Source organism: Theropithecus gelada, chromosome 14 (assembly GCF_003255815.1).
Source record: "Theropithecus gelada isolate Dixy chromosome 14, Tgel_1.0, whole genome shotgun sequence".
In the NCBI taxonomy this organism is placed as follows: Eukaryota; Metazoa; Chordata; class Mammalia; order Primates; family Cercopithecidae; genus Theropithecus; species Theropithecus gelada.
In genome coordinates this window covers 70,988,048-71,002,100 of record NC_037682.1, presented here as the reverse complement: position 1 = coordinate 71,002,100, position 14,053 = coordinate 70,988,048, and the positions used below count along the sequence as shown (strand labels likewise).

At 41.3% G+C, this 14,053-nt stretch overlaps 1 protein-coding gene across 1 annotated transcript in view; it reads left to right on the top strand.

The window, feature by feature from the left end:
• Positions 1 to 14,053, top strand: part of TENM4 (teneurin transmembrane protein 4) — a 787,121-nt gene that overhangs the window by 441,802 nt on the left and 331,266 nt on the right. The gene's annotated exons all lie outside the window — the stretch shown is intronic.

Below are 14,053 nucleotides of genomic sequence, written 5' to 3'. Positions count from 1 at the left end.
ATTAATGTTTTTCATCAGATGAGGGGAAGTTTTAGTAATTATTTCTTCAAATATTTCCTCTGCCCCTCTCTCTTCTCTTTCTCTGGTTTCTCTCTTTCTTCTCTCCTGGAGCCTTTATTATATGTTTGTTGTTAGGCTTAATGTTGTCCCACTCTCAGTCAGTTTCTATTGCCTGCTTTCCTTCCTAAGTATGGGTCACGCTTTCCTGTTTCTTTGTGTACATGTCTTGTAATTTTGATTTTGTTGTTGAAAACTGGACACTTCAGTTACTATATTATAGCAACTGTGGATTCTAATTTTCCCTTATGAAGATTGTTGTTACTGCTCTCTTTTTATTTATTGTTTACCTTTGTTTAGAACATGTCTGGGCTAAATCTGTGAAATGTTTCTCTCCCACAGTGTGACCACTGGTGTCTCTAATCACTTGATTTTTTTTCTTGTCACTTTTCAACTTCTGACTATATAGCTTAGTGGTCAACCAATGAATGGACAGAGACTGTGCTCAAAACACTTCCATGTGTTTGATCCAGGTGTTCTGCCAATGGAGATGTGAGATGAAGGGAAATACATTCAAAGTTTAGGTCATTTTAAAATCTGTCTGGCTTTTGATTTCCACTGGGTCCTTTTACATCTCCTATATGTATGCATTCATTCATTTATGCATCCTCAGGGTTAGCCAGAAGTATGAGAATAGTCTGGAACCTCTCTGGTCTCCACTATTCATTCACATCTCAGCCAAGAATATGCTTGCCCAACTATGACCTCATGCTACCAGAGCCATTGGCCCTCCCCACTTACCTGCTGCCAAGAGTCATTACTTTTACTGACAGTGCCACCGGCCATGGGCATCAGCTACTGCTCCCACTGACCTTGTAAGCCAAGTTGCCAGTCCTCATAGCAATCTCACCCTGGCAGAGGTTGACCAAGGCGTGGTGGACAAAACAAGCCCAAGATGATAACACCACTGAGTCCCACTTTTCTTACCTAAAATATGGCAGTTTTTCAAGCATAATCACTTCTGAGATCATTGTATGCCTTTGGTCAATTTCCAGAAAATTAAAATAGTTATTTTTGTCACTTTTGTTGAACTTTATATTTCCTTTTGAGAGGAGATGATTTGCCAACCTCCTCATTTGGCCATAGGCCAAAATCACCCCTATAATTTCTAAAGTCTTCTTAAATCTCTTTTGATTCTAACAATGTCTAGGTGAGACTGACAGAGCAATGTTGTTAGTGCCATTTCAAAGATAAAGAAAGTGAAGCTCAGAGAGGTTAAGTGACTTGCCCAGTGTCCTCCAGCTTGAAACTGACTGAGCCAGGTTTTCAGCCTGGATTTCTGTCTTTCAGTGCTTTTCTACTGTACCATGAAGCATGGGTGTGGTTCCATTGAGCGTTGAGCAAAGAAGCTATCTTAGCCAGCTTGGGGTGCTATAACAAAATACCATAAACTAGTGGCTTGAACAACAGACAGTTATGTCTCACATTTCTTGAAGCTGGGAAGTCCAAGATCAAGGGGCCAGCAGATTTGATTTTTGGTGAGGGCATACGTCCTGGCTAATAGACAGCAGCCTTTTCACTATGTAGTCACATGGCCTTTCCTTGGTGTCTATACACCAAGGAAAGACAGAAGAGAGAGAGAAGACCTCTCTCTTTTCCTCCTTTTATAAGGGCACTGATCCTGTCATGAGGGTCCCACCTTCATGACCTCATCTAAACCTAATTCCCTCCTAAAAAGGCTCTACCTTCCAATGCCATCACATCACAGTTAAGGCTTCAACATATGAATTTGAAAGGGACACATACATTCAACCCATAACAGAAGTCAGCCCAGAACTTAGCTTTCTCTTGCTGACTTGAGGCCTGTGGAGTTTCACTGGATCTTCGTATTCATCAAAGCCAAACTTCAGGGGGAAAGAAACAGTGGATAAATTCCAGCTGTGGATGCTGAAGCTCAGGGCCTTTCTTCTTCTCACCATCAAGCTAAGAGGTGATGGTGGGACGTCCTTTCTCCTGCAGCCATCCTACTGAGAGGCACTGTGCTTTGTATGTGGGTAGCTCCTGAATTATAACTATGGCACATATTTTAACCAGTCTTAAAGTTGTAAGTCATTTTATTTTTTCCCACTTTCTTTGTTAAATGGTTTAGCAAAGAAAGGTAACATTTGCTTTAAGATTCAGAGTCATAATCCCTCAAATCAGAGTATTATCTTCTGTGCCAAAACAAGGACATATGCAAACTTTGGAGACTGATGGGATTTGCCTGAGTCTCCAGAGAATAGTGTGAGCTCTTGGCAGAGGTCACAGTCTCATGGAGACAACATGCTGGACTGCTCTGAATTTTAGGGCTACTTTCCTAATGACGAAGTCTGTCACTTATTGAACATTTACCATGTACCAAACACTATGTTAGGAGCTTTATATACAAAACATGAATGTTCCTGGGCCTCAGCAGTGTGTGGTCACTTTGATGGCAATAATCCAAATTTCCTGTATTCCTACACCCACCCTACCCCCCACCCCCAACAACTTGCACGGGACCTACAGCTTACTCGAAGTCCCCCTTGGGGCTTTCTGGAAGTCTCCAGAGGCCTCCCATGTGTTTGAGAAGAACTCTGCTTTGGTACCTTCACATCACACCCCTTGTTAATATTCTCTCTGACTACAAGCCACTGGGAAGGTAGCACCATGCCCCTACCCTTACAGCTGGAGCCCTCCACAAGACCACTATTCTTCTGCCCCAGGGTTATCCCTGAGTCATCCCAAAGCTGCAAACTCTTAATCACTGCACTGTCTACAGTATATTGTAAACATGCTGTTTCCTAGAGAAGGGGAGAGAAGGAGCCTCACCTTGACTCTATGCTAACCTTGATTCCTAGGCCCCAAAGCAGCACTGCGTGGGTCCACTATTCAATAGCTTCTTCAGCTTCCCAATAAGGCTCAGAGCTGACCCTGGGCCCAGGCAGGAGAGCAAACCTTCCTATCTCTTCTGGGTATCCTTTGTTGTGTAACAAACTATCCTAAAACTTAAAGGCTTAAAATAACAATCATGTGTTATTTTTCATAATTCTGTGGGTTGACTGGGCAGCTCTGTAAGTCCTGCTCAGAGTCTCTTATGAGCCTGTAGTCACATGGTGGCTGGAGCTCATGGCTGGGGCTAAAACATCCAAGATGGCTTTACTCATGTGTTTTGTGCCTTCACAGGGTCAGTTGGAAGAATAGCACCACTGTCTCTCCATGTGGTTTTTCCACTTAGCTAACTTAGACTTCTCTTCATCACAGTTGGATCTCAAGAGTATTCCAATAGGGAGGAAGCATAGGTTACTGGTTCTCTTAGGGTATAGGCCCAGAGCTAGCATCTACTGCATTCAATTAGTTAAAGTAGTCACAGGGCCAGCCATGATTCAAGGGGAGAGAAAATAAGCCCTAGCTCATGATGAAGTTAGTGACAAAGAATTTGCCGCCATCTTTAAAATCCACTGCCATTCCCCCTAGTTTTTGAGACTGTTCCCTCCTTGTGGCTTTCTTCTCTCTACGTAAATCAGCTGAGCAAAGGAGCAGCTAAGGAACTGATGACCTTACATAAGCAATCTCAGTTTAGGTTCAATGGAAACCACTCCACTGATCTCTGATGAGTCTTAACTGCAATTCAGTAAGGTAGGTTTTCTTATCCACCATTGTGTAGGTGAAGAAACTGAAATTCAGAGAACTTAAGTGATTGACACAAGGTTACAACTAGTAAAATGGTCAATCCAGGATTCAAACTCAGGTCAGCCTAACTCCAAAGCCAAAAGTCCTTCTTGCTACCCTCACTCTGCATCTCCTCTCTCTGAATCTTAGTTGCCTCCGATGTCATATATTGAGCAAAAAAAAAAAAAAAAAGAATGATTTTCAAGGCCCATTCTAACTTTAAAATGTTATAATTCTTTTCCACCCACCACTTTCCTGAAGAAGCACATCTTCTATCTTCTCCTGCTGCATTTGCTACTTTTCTGTATCTCTGTTGACAAGATTTTGACCCATAGGATTTGTTTGTAAGTGTCTTATACTATTTTTTAGAAATCCAAAAGGCTCTTATGAAAAGGTCCTTCAAATTCCTGGTAGAAGATAGTTGACTTCTAAGCCCTCCCCAGTCCCATAAATCCCCTTTTGAGTACTCAGTACTTTTCCTACCAGCTGGGAGATGTCAAGGACAGGAGTTTTCAGGATGTCACTCCTCTGCTTAAAAGCTTTCCATGGCTCCCCCATTGCCCTCAGTACAAAATCTAAACTCTTGACGTGGCATGCAAGCCCCTTCAAGATCTGATCTGCCTCTCCAGTCTTATCTCGTACTATCACACTGAGATGCTTACAGTTTTCAGTCATATAGTGTGTCTCTGTGCTTTTGATTATCTTGTTGCTATCGTCTAGAGGACCTCACTCTATTCCTTCCACTCCTGGTTAACTCTCACTCATTCTAGGAAAGACAGTGCATATATCATAGAGGAGGCTAGACTTACAAGTCCATCTCCCTTCCCCAATAGCACCCTTGGCATAACTTTGTCACCTCACTCACTACTTTGTGTTGAAACTCTTTATTTATCTCTTAGTTCATATCTCCCAAAAGACATGAACTTCCTGAAGACCAGAATTGCATTTTTTTCTTCTTTGTGGTACCAACTTTCTGCATAGCACAGTATTTTGCACAGAGTAGGCATCGGGGGAATGGTTGAAATGAACACAGATCAGAACAAGCTATAAACTCCATTAGGACAAGTCTCTGTTTGTCTTTTTCACCACAAAATCCCCTGTGCCTAACACAAAACGGAGATTGATACTGTTGCTGAGAGGTGTCTCTTCATTTATTGCCTTGTCTGTATCTTGCCTAGTCTTCAAATAACTCTTCCGATTCTCCTTTTGCCACCCTTCCACTCTGGCCATAATAGAATAACTGGAATTGGACTAGACATCCTAACATAAGCGATTGTAAAAATGAACACAATATTTGAAATTAACTGTCTTCTGATTTTAGATAAAAGGCAGCACAAAGCTATGCCTTCCAAGAGGTAGAAAACTACACAAGTTACATGGTCGTTCCAGCTTTCAGCTTAGAGGAACTTTATAAAACTCCAAAGTAGGAGAGTTCAAATATAACACAGCCATCCTACTAGTTTAGGGCCATTGACAAATCTGGAATTTGTGGGATAGGGTAGTAGAGAGAAAAGGCTCCAGGCTCCAGAAATCTGCACTGAGGTCCTCATGAGCCTTTGCTTAAATGCCAAGCTTCACGTATGCGAGGAAAAACTTCATGTGGCTGGTCAAAGAACATCTACTGGGGAAAGAACAACTGCCACGAAATAAAACAACGACCAAGCAGCTGCATGCTGACATTCACACAAGGCTGAGAGATGTTTCCGTTCCAACTGCCCAGAAAGGAAGGACCTTGTTGAACATACTAGGCTTCCACTACACACTGGAGAAAAGCCATGCTTTAGGAATAGGGTTAATCTACTTATAGACTCAAGGCTACTTTAGGCCTAATCTAATAGAGATTAAAATAAACCTTGAAATGATCATACTAATCTGCAAGTAAATTAACTGCCTACCTAAGCAAAAACTCAACATTTTTTTAAGGAAGACAACAAAATCCAGACCCCAAACATCTTAATATCCATAATGTGCAGTATACAATAAAAAATTATGTGTGCATAGAAGAAGGATAGGGAACCCACAACCAAGAGAAAAATTACTCAATAACAATATAGATTACAGGAATTATGGAATTAGCAAATAAGGACTTTGAAAATGGCTACTATGAATCTGTTCAAGGAATTAGACAAAAATATGAATATAATGAGTGAGCAAATAGAACATCTTCATAGAGAAATGGAACCAAATTTAAATTCTTGAATTGAAAAATGTAGTATCTGAAATAAAAAGTTTACTGATGGGTTTAACAGCAGATTGTACATTGTGGAATAAAAAGGTTCATGAACTTGAATACAGGGCAATAAAAACTATCCAAACTGAAGCAGAAAGAGAGAAGAATAAAAGCTGAAAAAAATGAACAGAACTTCAGTGACCTGCGGGACAATGTCAAGTGGTCTAACATGTAATTAGAGTCTCACAAGGAGAAGAGAGAGATGAAAACAGTAAAAATAATAGCTGAAATTTTTTCAAATTTGATGTAAACTAAACCCACAGATCCAGGAAACTCAACAAATCCCAGGAATAAACACAAAACCATAATAAAATTACTGAAAATCAATTATAAAGAGAAAATCTTAAAAAGCAACCAGAAAAGACATAAATTCCCCCTTTTCATAAATGAATTTCTCTTTCTAGTAATGCTACCTCTTCCTCCAGGCTCCCTTAGCACCTTTTCTTCAACTGTCCTTTGACTCTGTCTTGATCACAGGCTTTGGGTCTATGCCTCATGCCCCTTAAAAGATTTTGAACTTTTTGGTGGCTGGGAATTCATCTTGCATCGAGGCTATCACAGCATATTACAACATCTTGCCAATAGTAGTTGTTCAATAATCAATTAAATGGGTGAATTAAGTACCCGAATGAATAAAGATAATAACAGGTTGGTTATGAAATCCTGGACTTCTAAGCAAACAACGCCAAGAAGCGGTAGAACCCAGGTCATCCCACAAGAGAAGTATGCCTCCCCTTTCAGAATAATAATATTTAAAACCACAATTTATTGAGTGCCCACTGAATGCCTGGTGCTGTGGTAAGCCATTTATATACACCTAATTAAAGTCTTATAATGAGAAAAGCAAAGGGCAAACAACTAAGTAAATTGCCTCTGGTCACACAGATAGTAAGTGAGATTGTACGTTATCCCCACAAGATTGATTTCAAAAACTGGGCAAAACACCTTCTCTACTTCCTACACACAACCCATTTCTTAATCATATATTTCCATACCTCTATGCTTTCTTTTGTTCACGTTATTTCTTCTGCCTTTCTCTCACTCACCTGGTGAAGTCCAGTTCTTGCTCAAGATCCGCATCAAAACTATCTTCAGCAGGAAAAATGAGTTCACATACCACCACAAATCCAGAAGGTAGGTCTGAGCACCTATGCTGTTTTAAGCCATGAAATCCTGAGATGAATGAGATATGTTTTCTAACCTAATGCACAGTGTAGTCAGAGAAAGAGTCCTGGGTCAAATGAGACAATTACAAGAGAGAAGGCAATACTAGGGCCTTGGGGGGCCCTGAACCAGCTAGATTGGTCAGTGAGGACTTCCCGGAAGAGGTCATGCCTGACATGAGTCTTAAGGATATGAGAACTGGCCAAAGTATAAAATACAGATGCAACAAAAAGTCCATATGCCTGCTTTAGAGGACACAGTGAGAGAAGCCAGGGTCAGTGGGATGGCGGGAAGAAGTCATCTTAGAAGCTGCTCATTCTCCTTTGCTCCACACCAGCAGGTGCTCTCAGGTCTAAACTCCTTTTCCTAACAGAAGTCTGCCTCTGCAGTAACTCTGACTCCTCCTTAGTGCATGTTACAAGGAATTAAATTCCTTTTGAATAGATCTACCTTCAGAGTGGGAAGTTAACGAGTCACTATTTTTCAAATTTAGGGAAAATCCATAGTTGTCCCAGCTTTATAGCTTGCTATTATTGGACAATCAAACACAACTATTTTCTCAAAATAGAGTGGGGTTTCCTGCAACCCCTCCTGTTCCCATCCCAGCCGCCACCACCAGCAGTGGCACAGGGTGGGGAAGCCAGTGTTTTGCCTGGGTCCAGGCCCACACTGCGCTTTTAATCCTAGACTGTATAATTGGCCCTTGCAGACAGAGGTTAATTTCCTACTGTGAATTCCCTACCAAAGTAGCATGGGTCCGTGGGGAAAACCAAGGGAGAAATTGCTTCCAGGTGCCACCTGGTCTCCCTGCATGGCTGTGAGAGAGGCCACATGGGGAAGTGTGATGAGCAAGGGCTAGAAACCTCCTACAGACACAGGTTTGAACTGAGCCGCTTACTAGCCAAGTACCCTAGGGCTGGTGGTCTAATTCAAGGCTTCTGTTTACTCACCTGTAAAACAGGGAGAATACCACCCTATTAATTGTAGTAAGGGATGTCACAGTTGTGGTACAGTGCTTACATGCACAAGCATTCAACAAGTGCTGTTGCCTCTTGGTTGCTTGGTACAACCTTGCTACCATCTGCCTTTCTTTCTCAGAGAAAGCTCCCTTTCTGAGACCTTCGGGTAAGCTACCTCTCAGATGTTTCCTTCCTATCAACAAGAGGCAATGATGAATCCTTTTTTTTTTTTTTCTTTTTAAGCTCAAAGGGGATGTGAAATTCAAATAAGGGACTAGATAGATGTATTTTTAAACTCTTATTTTAAATATCCTACCAGTGTTTCTCAGCAGGGCTCCCTGGGATTTTGGGCAGGACAGTCTTAACATTCCCAGCTTCAGTGTATTCAGTGCCGATAGCAGCCTTCTTAGTCATTGTGACTACCAAAAACAAGCTGCACACAGCTCTACATACACAAACACACACACAGAGACACCCCATGCCCCATCTGAGAAATCACTGCAGGTTACAGTCTGATCTCACCGATGCAGCATTTATCATCTCTCTGGGTCCTGTGTCCTAACAGCACTGCTATAAAACAAGTATTCAGACGCAGAACATTATTGCTCATGTGTATTTCTTTTTAATATACTTTTTCTAATTATGCAGGTTAACACATGGTAGTTGAAAAAGTCAAACAACAGAGAAGCATGACAGGTAAAACAAACTGAAAATCCCTGGCATTAACATTTTAAATATTTATACGATTTTTATTATAAAAGTAATAAAATCACATGGTTAAAAATTCAAGCACTGCTAAAGGGTGTCAAATGAAAAGTAAAGGTCTTTAGCATCAACACCCATCCTGTCGTTCGCGGTTTTATATGTATCTTTCTAGGAATTTCTATACAGACTCTATCTGTGTGTTTGAGTACACTTTTCAAACACACATGGAATCTTATACTTTATTTGCTGTTCTGCAAGTTGTTTTTTTCCACTGAACAGTATATCTTGTGGATTACTCCCTCGCAGTATATTTAGATCGTCCTCATTCTTTTTAACAGCTTCAGAATAGTCCATGGCATAGGGGGCCCTGGCGTTTTCTGTGTCTTCCCTGATTCAAACAGCGCTGCCATGGAGATTGTCCTCTGTGCCAGCGGCAGGGTGCTCCGGTTCTATTGTTCTCAGTGGGAATTTGAGGACAGACATTCAGTGCAGGTGGGAGGCCACACCCAGGCGACCCCAAGCTGAGCAGGAGAGACTGGAGACTCATGATGGAAAGTCAGAACACCTGGGTTCCAAATACAGCTCAGCTGCTCTGTCTGAGTAACCTTGAGCTGTCTTCTTTGGGCCATGCTTCCTCAGCTACAAAATTATGGGTTAGGACAAAATGACTCCTGTACCTCTAACATACCTGGGAGTCTAAAACTGAAAATAAGTTCTAAAGTGACCCCGGGACCTAATAAAGGAGGCCGAAATGCCAAATCATCTTTTTTTTTTTTAAACAAGGCATCACTCCTGTCACCCAGGCTGGAGTGTTATGGTACAATCATGCTCACAGCAGCCTCGACTTCCTCAGGCTCAGGTGACTCTCCCACCTTAGCCTCCTGAGTAACTGGAACTACAATTATGTGCCACCACACTCGGCTAATTTTTTGTACTTTTTTTTTCCTTTTAGTAGAGATGGGGTTTCGCTATGTTGCCCGGGCGCATCTCAAACTCCTGGGCTCAAGTGATCTGCCTGCCTTGGCCTCCCAAAGTGCTGAGATTACAGGTGTGAGCCATAGTGCCCAGCCTAAACCATCATTTTTATCCTCCACGCTAGGCCATTGCTGCATTCATTAAGCACTGCTGCTTCAGAGAGAGAGAGCGTCCAGGGATGGCTCTACCTGGAAGGAAAGGAATGGAAAAACCCTCGTGAGTTAGTGCAGAGGATCTAGAGCTGTTTAACTTGAAGATGAGAAGGCTGAACTGTGATTTAATTAATCTCTGTGAATCTAGGAAGGGTTTCTCTAAAGAGAGTTCTTAACACTTGTTCTTCATGTTCTCAGAAGATGAAGCAAAAGAAAAGGAACTAAAATGAAAGCAGTAGAAATTCATGTGAAATGGAGAAGACATTTATTTGATTACTGGGATTAAACAAAAAGTAAACAACAGAAGTTGCCACCAAAAAATATTATGTGGCTCTCTAACTCTGGATTGTATTTGAACATAGTTAAAACATCTGCCTCAGACAGAAGGACTGGATCAAAAATATTTCTAGATGCTTTCCCATATGCTGTGACTCTTTCACAGTTTTTAATGTCTAAGTTCTGACCAAAACGTAACCTCTGGTTAATGTTAATAGAACATAATAATAGTAATGTGTAAGGAGGAGAGTTGATAATAAACACAGCTGAACTGTTGATATATTTTGGGCCTTCAATAGGACTAACTTATTAATAAACAAGTTGCAAATTTTTATTTCTTCTCTGTAAGATTTGACGTTATTCAGGCCTATAGAATTAGGGTTGAGAGGACACAGCTAAAGGTCTGGACCTTAACTGTGTGGATAGAGCACAAAAATAAAAATATAAAGGGAATTGTGGCCTCATGCAGTGGCTCACACCAGCAATTTGAAAAGCCAAGGCAGGAGGATCACTTGAGCTCAGGAGTTTGAGACCAGCCTAGGCAACATAGTGGGACCCTGTCTCCACAAAATGTAAAACAAATTAGCCGGGCATGGTGGCACGTGCCTGTAGTCCCAGCTACTCAGGGGGCTGAGGTGGGAGGATGGCTTGAGCCCACAAGGTGGAGGCTGTAGTGAGCTGTGATCATGCCACTGCACTCTAGCCTAGGTGACAGGACAGAGTAAGATCCTGTCTTTACAAAAAGGGAGTGGGGGATTGTGAAAACCAAGGAACAATTTAAACCCAGGCCACACACTGAGAAACAGCTGCCTATATCTGAGCTCTGAGGTGGGGCGTGGATTATTGGTCTTGTGATTTATTTTTGTGTGTATGTATGATTTCTTTAAGGTATAAGCTCATCAGTGAGAGCTCCTTACCATTAAATTCAAATAGCCCTTATGCATTGGTTTTCAATTGTTACATAACAAATTACCCCAAAATGTAGCTTCTTAGAACAACAACATTTATTATTTTACACAGTTTCTGAGAGTCAGGAATCCTCAGGCCGTTGTTTCAGCCAGGGTCGCAGCCATCTGAACACCTGACCAGAGCTGGACCATTGGTCACTAAGGTAGCTCACTCACACAGTTGACAAACTGATACTGTCTATTGGCAGGAGGCCTCAGTTTCTTACACATGGACTCCTCTGTAGCTATTTGAGTATCCTCACAACATGGCAGCTGGTTTCTTCCAGGGCAAGTTATCTGAGCAAACCTAAGGAGTAAACCACAATATCTTCTATGAGCTAGCCTTGGAAGTCAAACTCTCTATTTCCACAATATCTTATTGGTATCACAGGTCTGCTCTACTGGCTGAATTATACAAGGGCGCAAATATCAGAAAGTGAAGCTCAGCAGCAGCCATCTTGGACCTGGCTACACCTTATATGATGAGAGTCCCTTGTGTTGTCAAGAGGTAATAGCACCAGCCTAGACAGAGCCAGCCCTGAGTCCTGGCCCTGTGTAGGTGAGTGGCCTGGGGGAAACAACGTAACTGGCCTTACCATCAGTTTCTTCATCTATCAGATAGAAATAATAGTAGTACCTACTTCTCTGAGTTATAATGAAGATTAGATGAGATAGAATAAATGAGGTCCTCCACAGTGCCTACAAGATAGAAAGTGGCTGTAATAGCAACTACTATTTTTATTATTTGAATGTAGCACCTTCACATTTATCATTTTTTAGATTTATTTTATTTGCCCTCCCTTAAGAATTGTAAGGAATAACATGCATGCATTACAGTGTATAAAGTACATGTACAATGATATTTTGCAATGTATCCTTCCCTGCAGCCATAGCCCAAATCAAGATATAAAACATTTTTAGCAAACCTGTAAGATGACCTCATGCACTCACCTATGCTGAGACAAGTACTATTCTCACTCTAAATATTGCTTAGTTCTCAAATTGCTCTTGAGTTGTATGGAAACAGAATCCTGCAGTGTGGACTCTTGCATCTGGTTTCTTTCATTCAATCAACATGAATGAATCTGTGAAAAAATCTGTGAGATGCATCCATGCTGTTGCATGTATCAATAGTTTTTTTCTTAATTGCTGTGAAGCTTCCCATTGTATGAATATACTACAATTTATGTATCAGTTCACCTGTTGATGGGCATTTGGATTATTTCCAGACTATTATGAATAAAGCTGCTATGAACATCACTGTTATTATATCATCAGCACCACCGAGTAGACTAAGAATGTGAAAGTACCCAGCTGGAAAACTATGATTGATAGAGAAATAATATGATGGGGAGGAAGCAATAAAATAGTTGTTGCTGTTGCTGTTCTTATTATTATACCTAAAATATATTAAGCTTTTTCTGTGGGCCAGACGTTAGACTTTGTGTTTATATATTCTTTTTCCTATTTAACCCTCATGGAATCTGTATAAGGGAACATAATTATCTTCATTCGACAGTTGAGGGAACTGGACTCAGAGAGGTTAAGTGATTTGCTTACGATCAAAATGACAATCACCAGCCAAGTGGGGTAGCTCACACCTGCAATCCCAGCACTTTGAGAGGCCAAGGTGAATGGATCACCTGAGGTCAGGAGTTCAAGACCAGCCTGGCCAACATGGCAAAACCCCATCTCTACTAAAAATACAAAACTTAGCCAGGCATCGTGGCAGGTGCCTATATTCCCAGCTACTCAGGAGGCTGAGGCAGGAGAATAGCTTGAACTCGGGAGGTGGAGGGAGGTGGAGGTTGCAGTGAGCCGAGATTGTGCCACTGTACTCTAGCCAGACAACAGAGTGAGACTCTGTCTCAAAAAACAAACAACAACAAAAACCAAATTGGCAATCACCCAAAGAACCAAGATAAAATTTGCCCATTTGACTCCGACAGCCTTTAACCACTATGCCAAGGGTCAGAGAACCTGGGCAAAAGTCATCTCATCTGCTTAAAGTATGACAGGTTCCCATGTAATCTCCCCAAGCTGCAGTTTCCTCATCTGAAAGCGGGGATGATTGTACTGGAAACCATAGAAAGGGAAAGCTTTTATGAGAGTAAGATGTAAAATCACTTAGCTCAGTGTCTGGAATACGGTATGTGTTTGATTAATATCAGTTTTCTTCCTCCTGCACAATTAAAAATCCTTAATTTCAGGGATGTTTCTTTGAGTTATAGAACTTTCAGAAATCTCACTTCACTCCTTCAGCCAACGCCCAAGTTAGAATTTCCTTGGAAACTGCAAATTCGTATCACATTTTATCTGCCCCAGCATCCCTGCTTCTCTATTCTAGGAGAAAGACGAGCCCAGTAGAAAAAAAAAGGGAATTGCTCCTAGTATATCCTAAATGAAAATCAATGTTCTAAAGACATTGTGCTTCATCTCCTAATACACCTTGGAGGGATACCAGGGATTTGAAAGGAAGAAAAGGCTCCATTAGATGCAGAGGGCCTCCTGACTGCACACCGGAGGGCACGGGGGTGGCGCCTCTATTTTGTCTCTGTGCTTCTTTGCTGCCTGTCGACCCAAAGGGAGCCTGGGCAATACTGATGGCAGGAAGTAGCTTAGGAGCTTGGCTGACCTTCACTGAACCCAGAAGCCATAAAGAAAATGACCGAGACAGACATGATAAGCATTTCTGCATAACAATAAAAAAAGAACAAAGAACACAAGCAATGTCAAAGGAAACAAGGAAAATATTTGCATTTTATAAGATATGATAACTTCTTTAACATACAGAAAGCCCTACCAATCAATAAATAAAATAACACAACATACAAAGATATGTATGGTAATATCTAGTAAACATACTCAAACCCAGTAATAGTTAAAATAATGAATATCAAAATGGCTTTAAACTATTTTACGCCTATCAGGTCAGTGAGGATTTAAAAAGTTAAGACT